Source organism: Octopus bimaculoides, chromosome 1 (assembly GCF_001194135.2).
Source record: "Octopus bimaculoides isolate UCB-OBI-ISO-001 chromosome 1, ASM119413v2, whole genome shotgun sequence".
In the NCBI taxonomy this organism is placed as follows: domain Eukaryota; kingdom Metazoa; phylum Mollusca; class Cephalopoda; order Octopoda; family Octopodidae; genus Octopus; species Octopus bimaculoides.
Genome location: NC_068981.1, coordinates 160787014 through 160796555, shown reverse-complemented (window position 1 = coordinate 160796555; position 9542 = coordinate 160787014). Strand labels below are relative to the sequence as shown.

The 9542-nt window shown below is 33.8% G+C and overlaps 1 protein-coding gene across 1 annotated transcript in view; it reads right to left on the bottom strand.

Annotated features, from left to right (window-relative positions):
- LOC106884401 (N(G),N(G)-dimethylarginine dimethylaminohydrolase 1) overlaps window positions 1-9542 on the bottom strand; it is an 86960-nt gene that overhangs the window by 67226 nt on the left and 10192 nt on the right. The window lies entirely within an intron of this gene.

The following is a 9542-nucleotide window of genomic DNA, read 5'->3' as shown; positions in this document are numbered from 1 at the left end:
CACTCATTCACAACCATCACACAATGTTAAGACAAGGAGACGCACACACACACACACACACATTCGGTAATACATAAAAGGCACCCATACCAGTCACATGTAAAACGCACCCTTACTGGTCACATGTAAAGGGCACCCACTACACTCTTGGAGTGGTTGGCATTTGAAAGGGAATCCAGCTGTAGAAACCAAGCCAAAATCAGATTGGAACCAGGTACAGCTCCCCAACTTACCAGTTCCAGTCAAACCATCTAACCCATGCCAGCATGGAAAATAGACGCTAAATGATGAGGATATATATATATATATATATATATATATATATATATATATATATATATATATATATATATATATATATATATATATAGGCACAGGAGTGGCTGTGTGATAAGCATGCTTCCCAACCACATGATTCTGGGTTCAGTCCCACTGCATGGCATCTTGAGCAAGTGTCTTCTATTATAGCCTTGGGCCAACCAAAGCCAAATGAATTAGAACTGAACAACAGAAGAGCTTCCCTTTAGTTAACTGATCCAACTGATATTGACAACAAGTAGCATTTTGTAGATGAAACCTCATATTTAAAGAATTCCATTAAATTTTAAGATTGCTTATCTCATTATAGATGAGATCATTATGTTAGGAATAATGATCATTTGCTTCAGTTGATTAGTTTGATCAGTGATGTAGATTTGTTTAATCATAGCTGATCAGGAATGAGAACAAGTTAGAATGTGTTACCAAATCAGCCATCTTGTTTGCAAGTCATTCAATTAAGTTAGCAATAAGAAAGACAAATACCACCAGCACACAGAGAAAAATAAAAACCATAAAAATAAAATCTTACAAGAATAGTCTAAGATAAAATATTTATCCTGATTGAATTGGTTTTTGAGTAATTTACCAAGCCCATTAAAAAAGAAAAAAAAAACATTTCCAATATATTGATCAACATAGTTTTTACACCTAGAATGGCTACTTTCTAAATGATTTGTACCGAACTAACACTAAACAAATATGGCACCCTGCCAACTTAGGTAAGTAGAATGTTTGCTTTCTCAAACAGAAATGGTTATTTGTTGAAAAATAAATGGTAGGTATTGTTCACTTGCTTTTATTCTTGACAGCTTTCCACCATATCACGGCTAATAATAAGGACGAATTAATAAGAAATTAAAGTTAGCTCATTGTAAATGACACAATTACCAGCATGGTGAAACTGACTCGAAGTCACAACTGACCAAGTTGACCAAGAGTCAGCTACTGGCCAAATAGTTGGTAGGTCATATATCATAAGCTTGTGTTCATTTTCTACAATTCTTCCCATCAAGCAATAAACAGTACATCCCAGGCTAACCTGTAAGTGGTTATAAAACAATAAGAATAAAAAGAAACCTATTTTAATTCATTGAAGGCCATAATTCAACTACAAATGTTATTTATAATTTTTTTTTCATTTTCTTCATTCCTAGGAACTCTCTGATTATAATTCTCCTGTTATATTGCTTATTTTTTATTTCATACATCTTTTATTTTATATAACAATAGAAACACAAGAGTTTGTATAACATTACTTATACTGAATTTAAAATCTGCCCCCAAAATATGACACAGGCAGTTAAGGGGTTAATTGCTATATTTTGAAATCCCATTTCAGATGCAATATTTGTATGTGTGTAAGGCGGCGAGCTGACAGAAACATTAGCACGTCAGGCGAAATGCTTAGCAGTATTTCGTCTGTCTTTACGTTCTGAGTTCAAATTCCACTGAGGTCAACTTTGCCTTTCGTCCTTTCGGGGTCGATAAATTGAGTACCAGTTGCGTACTGGGGTCAATCTAATCAACTGGCTCCCCCCAAAAAAAATTTCAGTCCTTGTGCCTAGTATAGAAAAGAATATTTGTACATGTATGTGTATGTATGCATATGTGCGTGTTTATTTTAGCTTATAGGATTCAATTTACTTTACATTCCCCCTGCTCCACCACTACAGAGTAGAAAAAAATAATTACAGGTTCAGTGGAACTGTTATATAACTGATGAATAGTTTTGAGAGTGTAGAGTACAAAGAGAATGCATGGCACAGGTGCAAGCAATGCTGTATGGTAAAGAATTTCACTTCAATCCCACCAGGTATCATCTTGGACAAGTGTCTTCTGTTAAAGCCTTCAGTTAACCAATACCTTGTAAGCAGAATTTGGTAAACAGAAACTATGTAGAAGCTTACTGTGTATATGTATGTGTGCATTTTTTGCTGGGTTTTTTTTTGTTTTTCTTTTCTTTTTAATCTATAAACATCAGTGAAAAATCAAAAAAACTGTTTTCTGTGCATTTTTTTATATAATGAAAGATACAAGGTATTGTCCCTGCATCAAAACTGAACCCACAGCTGCTATTTACTTTACATCATTATCATTATTATTTAATGTCTGTTGTCCATGCTGGCATGGGATAGGCAGTTTGACCAGGATGACACGCTAGAAGGTTGCACCAGACTCCAGTCTGATTAAGTAAATTGAATCCAGTAAGCTTAAAATCAAGTTCTTAAGCAGGTGCACACACACACACACACACATACATACACAGAGTTTTCTATTTACTGTTTTACAGTTACTTCCCAGGTTAGCATGAGGTGTTGGAGTAATTGTTTTTAACAATTAAATCACCCTTCCTACTTTCTAATTATGCCAGCTGTAAAGCCCCTTAATATCATTGCCATTGTACTGCTAATGCTGGTGATATTTAATTAATTATCTGAACACTTGGTTATTGATTTCAAAAAATTATTAATCAATGAATTTGTCAATACACTCTCTCACATAGCTGTTTAGCCTCCACTAAAAAAATTATCTTAAAAATGTAAATAAATAAAAATCAAACAATGAAGTTGAATAGTGCCCCAGCATGACCTTAAATGAATGGTTGACAAACCAACAAGAGGACTTGCAAATGGCCATTCAACCTGCTAGAAATAGCAGCTAAATTTTATTCAAATCACACCTGACCAAATCTTAAGTAAAGAAAAGACAAGAGAGTGAGCTTTCACATGGTCACTTAGCCTGCTAGAAACAGCAGCAAAATCTCTCTCAAATCACACTATGCTGTTTTAGAAAAAAGAGGAAGGACTTCTATTGAACAATGTGCTCCTACAAGCTAAATATCAACCCAAAGGTGTGATAATATTGGCTTACTTCAGTACAATGCCATAGCTTTGCAGAGGAGAGAGTATTTGGTTTATTAAATTGACACAAACATTATTATTATTACTACGTTTTTATTGACTGAAATGATAATACCAGAAATCAATAAAATATCAATATTAATCAACCTAGATTCACTAAAATGAGAAGTTATACAGTTAAATGTTAACTATGAATTCACTGTCATTTCTTTGGAACATAACTTATCTTTTTATTATCTGGAAGAAACTGAAAGTAAAGGGGAAGAGAATGTCCACCAGTAAATTTGCTGAAAAGTGGGTAATAGTGGCTAATATGGACAGAGAGAATGGACCTACATTCAGTATCCACTTGTAGGCCAGAGAACAGAGCTGAGGGAGGAGACTTGCCCCTGGCAGTATCACTACTCCTGGACCTAATTGGCATCAGGACTTTTATTTAGTTTCCTTTTATAAATATTGTTTTTTATACCAGCTTCTTTATACTCCTCTGCACACCAGTTTTGTAATTTGTCCTAATAATGAACACTCCCTCATTTGTCACCCTTGTGGAAAATAAAGAAGTTATTATTCATATTTTATCACTAAATTCTAACTTTGGCACAAGGCTAGCAAATTCTTTAGTGGGGTGGTGGAAAAGTAAATTACATCAACCCTAGTGCTCAACTGGTACTTATTTAATCAACCTCAAAAGAACAAAAGTCAAAGCTGGCCTCAGTGGATTAATAATAATAATAATAATAATATTGATTTCAAATTTTGGCACAAAGCCAGCAAGATCATGGGAGTGGGTGAATCAATTACATCAACCCCAGTGCTCAACTGGTACTTATATTATTGACCCCCAAAAGGATGAAAGGCAAAGTCAACCTTGGTAGAATTTGAACTCAGAACGTAAAGATAGACAAAATACCATAAAGCATTTTGCTCAGTGAGCTAATGATTCTGACAGCTCACTGCCTTAATAATAACAATAATAATTCTCTCAACTATAGGCACAAGGCCTGAAAATTTGGTGGGAGGTGACTAGTTGATTACATTTTTTTTTCTTTTTTCCAGAAAATATTTTGCCTAAACCTACTGGCCTTCAATAAAAGGATGAACTACAATTAATTGAGTCAACCACACTTATGAGATCCTGGATGGGTGATCAAAAATGTCACCATTTGCTGGATTTAAATGCTAAAGACATGAAACAGTAAATTAGTTACAGTAAACATTTAATAATATAGTTTAGTAGGTTTTATTTTATTTATTTATTTTTTGCCAGTGGCACCTTCCACTTCTGTGGAAAGTAAGGAAAATGTCAACATGACCTAGTGGATAGGCAGTTGGGGCTTAAAGTTGAAAGCAGAAGAAACAGATTTAAATTCCAGTTGTCAGCTGTAATTTCCTTTTGTGCAGAAGCCATTCATTGTGAATATTAAAGAAAATGACATAATCGTAACCTATTTAATATAACTTTGATAAAGTGTAAAAAATTTTTTTTTTAATGACACATCTGAGTTTTATATGCATCTTGGCTATAAAGGAGGGGAAAAATGAAACATTGTGACATTCATGCCTTTCCCAAGTGTAGAGACTTTAATTTTTTTAAAATCAAAATCAGAATATAAAACCCACCAAGTTTGCCAAGAACTTATTACTACACCATTGCCTGTCTCTGTAAAAAGAATAATTGCTTGTTCCTTAGGTCCAAACTTACATGAGAAAGAGAATAAAATTTTATAAAGGTCCTGTTTTAATAACTTAAGTGAATTAAGCCCCAAGAGGAAATCAGAATTAGGTTGGAGTCTCAATTTCCTAAGTGTTGGCCTCATGCTCTAAAGTTCTACCAATATTATGTCTAATAGAACCTAAAAGAAAATACAAATGAACCATCCTTTAAATGTACTTTAAACTTATTTTAACTTTTCCCACACTAACCGCACCCCCACCCCCCAAAAAAATAAACAAGAAATAAAGCATTTATTTTTCTCTTACTTTTGTCAGTCATGACTTTGGCCATGTCATGACACTAGCTTGAAGGGTTTTAGTCCAATCAACTCCAATACTTATTTTCCCTCTTAAACCTGGTACTTATTCTATCAGTCTATTTTTGGTGAACTGCTAAGTTATGGGGAAGTAAACAAACCAACATTAGTAATCAAACAGTGGGGAGAGGGGAAAACACACACACACACACACACACACACACACACACACAAAATTTCCATCTATGAAATCCGTTCACAAAGCTATAGAGGCTATAGAAGACACTTGCCCAAGGTGCCACAGCATAGCACCTTGGGCCAAGTGTCAATATATATTTTACTATAACTGGTCCTGACTTACAAAATTAACGTTTTTGGTTTCTGACATAAAATAAATTATCAGCAATATTATCAATGTTTTAATGTATGTCCTTTCATGTTGGAATGAAGTAGAAATAGCTTGCAATACAGTTTTTCAGTTCAATATTGTCACATACGTAAGAAATAATGGTTTTCTCAAATCTTTATAGCTTACATACTTTACTCAAATCATTCCAGCTTTGCCTCAATTGTGGGTTACCAACACACCAACACACTACAACTAAATGCTGTCTGCTTTTTTTGCTAACAACAGCCTCTACTATTTTCAACTAGCTACTTGCATACCACTTCTACCAGTGCCTATCCAACTCTGTGTATCAGCACCCCACTCCCAAGAACCTACACAAACTACCACTATACCCATTTCTTCCTTTCTAGGACATTGGCCCTCTGGAATTCCCTTTCCATCCATGTTTTTTCCAACAAATGTCAACATGTACATGTTCAAATTAAGCACCAACTGTATCAATCTCACATCATGTCTAAAAAGGCTTGTAAAGATCATGCTCACAGCCCTTTCTGACTAAACCTTAAATAAATAATTTTCAACAGATTTTCACTCAGCATGTATCGTCTATTTATATCTCATGCCTGTACCAATATCATCCTCTCCCCTTATACACATCAGTCAATGTCTTTGATGCCCTAGTCACTTTCTCAACTCGCATGCACTCAACCTTTATAGCAAATTAATGTTAATGTTAATTGATGTACTGTTTACCCAGGACCAATGATCAACTCACAATTGTGGGAAAACACATAGCAAATTACGTTCCTAAAATATGGAACACTCTACAAATAGCTATAAATATCTTGTTCCACTTTGAGCTTCAAAACCAAATTATATTTCTAACACAGAACTATTTTTTCAACAAAAAAATAAGTTAATTCCGATCCCACAAACTTTGTGAAGAATAACTGATATTCTTGGTTAGTAATAAATAAAAAATACCTTAACTGGATTTGAAACCAGAACTAGTCTTTTAAGTATATATATATTTTTTTTTTATTTATTTAAATGTATACAGGATTTCAATGCTCTTAAACTTGTTCTGAAGTCCAGTCTCAAAGGACTGTGGTATTTGAAGGGGATTACACAATAAATCAATGGAAATACAATATTTCCATTGCTAAACTAAATTACATAATATATCAATAGCTTTTAACCAACACCGTATGTAATAAGATAAATGTAAATACCTACTCTATAGTTGTATTCTATAGCAGAATATAACTTTGAAATGAAATACGATTAACACAGCAGTAATTTATTTTTAAAAAAAAAAGCATGGCTGTGTGGTTAAGAAACTTACTTCACAACAATGTGAACTTGGGTTCAATCCCACTGCATGGCACCTTGGCCATGTGTGTTCTATCACACAGCCACACTCATGCCTAACATAAGAACTATTAAATAACTTCCTTTGTTGTTTAGCCCTAGATCAATGCTACTTGCTTGAGTTGATTAATTATCAAAGACATTCTGGGTTCTGACATTAAAATATAATAACTCGTTAATCAGGGAAGGGATTAATTGAGGAAGAAGAATAAACATGGAAAAAAAATGGTTTAGTTTCATATCTTCACCACCACCACTGTTTTGACATGTATATTATTTTTTTCTACTAAGACATAGGTTTGGTGAGTATATAGAGCAGCAAATCATTTTTTCTCGGATTTGCATGATCTTGTTTGTGAGGCCCAATATCATGCAAGCCAACTCCACCATTTCCTCAATTGTTTTTAGTTTACAATTTTTTAAATAAAAACTAGCATAAACAGAAAACTGCAACATACTTCATACATCATTATGGCTATCAAATTAATTAACAATACAAAATATGAGCCCACCACCACACCAACTTTATAAATCAGTAACTAATTAACTATATATATATATACTATAATATATGAACAAATCAAAGTTCACATTAACAAAATATGAAGATAAAATCTTTTATCTGAAAGTCAAGTTCAAATGTGTAAAAAGAAATTTTTTTCTGGAAACCTCCTTAAGGATAGTTTGAGGGAACATATACAAAAAAAGGTATCGCCTTGAAGATAAATCTATTGTATGCTATTGTATGTTTTATTCAATGACAGTAACAGACAAGAGAAAGATAACACAATTAGAAAGAATGTAACTAATTTTAAGAATCAACTGACATTTACTCTTTTTATTCCAAAGCCCACTTTATTTTTTAGGTAATTTATAGAATTGAGTCACATTAACAAAGAATAAATATATTGATGAATAGTATTCATGCTTTTCTCAAGAGTTTAACTCAGAACACACTACCTTTCCACTATTACACACTTCTACCCACTTTTCAAAAGAAACATTTTTTTTTTATACTAACAGCTAAGAAACTCCGCAAGAAATATCTAGTCCATTCCTAGGTTTTACTTTAGATTTTTTTTCCTACATGGCCTCAAATCTTTCTATCATATTGGCAGCTTAGCTTTCCCAGTTGATAACTTACAGAACAAAGCAATTTAACCCTTTATCTACAAACTGACTCAGCTCACTGGGAACTTACCTTTTACTGCCTGGCTCTTCCAGCCAATCTGGAAAATATCAAGTTCCACTGAATTCCAAAGGGGAATTGATAAAATAATACCAGCATACATATAGAGTAGAAAAAACACAGCATATCAGAAGAGTTTCTTTTTGGTGAGGTATATAGTACTTTTATGTAAAGATAGGTTAAAGACCCTAGTGTATTACTGGTATCTGGTTTATAAAATCAAAATGATGAAAGACTATACTAATTTCAGTTAGAATTGAGGGAAAAATATAAACATAACACAACCAATTATAAGACATAAAGCAAGTAATCTAACTTGGCTCTTTACTATCAACACCATCATCTTTGAGTTAAATTTAATTAATAATGCTAATACTGATTTCTAAAATAGACAGTTTCACAGATGTTAAGGGATAGGTCTAGTTGATTAAATTAACCCCAGTACATAAATGGCACTTATTTTATCAATTCTGGAGAGATGTAAAGCAAATGCTAATAATGCATTGTTGTGACATTCTAACATTCTTATGAGTGAAGATGTGTGGCTGAGTGATTAGTGTATACAGCTCACAATCATAAGGTTAGGAGTTCGATTCCAAGTGGTGCATTGTATCCTCAAGTAAGACACTTTATTTTCGCATTGCTCCAGTCCACTCAGCTGCTAAAAATGAGTAGTACCTGTAATTTAGAGAGCCAGCCTTGTCACATTCTGTGTCGCACTGAATCTCCCCGAGAACTACATTAAGGGTATGTGTATCTGTGGAGTGTCTGAGCAGGATGTTCTCTTGATTGGATCAACTGGAACCCTCATCATCATAACCAACAGACTACCAGTCATAAATGAATATTTAGGCTTTTCCTCACACCCAAGAGAACTTCACAAGCATCAACATAAGATGATGCATTATTGAAAACATCAGTTCTGATTAAACTCTCTTAATCTATTATAAATTACAAAAAAATTAGAAACCATCAAAAACAGAATTCTCTACATCATAACAGACTACTACAGCAGTAACTGTCACTTAGACTAGAAAACTGTATTCCAACTTATAGGTATGGCTGTTTAGTTAAGTTTGTGGTGCAAACAAGTGCTTTAGATCATGGTATGACACTTTGGTCAAAGTGCGTTCTATCTCGGGTTCAGGTTGATCAATGTTTTGCAAGTAAAATTTGGATGAACGGAAACAGTGCAAAATCCTGTAGTATGAGTGTGTTGTGTCAACTAAACAAAATACAGTGTCACTCACCATTAGAAATGCAGTAAAAACACTATCTACTTTTATCTTGCCAATTCCCATAGGACACAAAACTTCCACTGTAGATCGGCATCCATATGAAACTCCTTTCACACTTATATGTTCCCGGTGCAAATCAACCAGAAATGTAAGCTTAAATATCAGCTACATCAACCTCATGATGGAAACCGCTATACATGGAGAGAGAGAGAGAGAGAGAGAGAGAGAGAGAGAGAGAGAGAG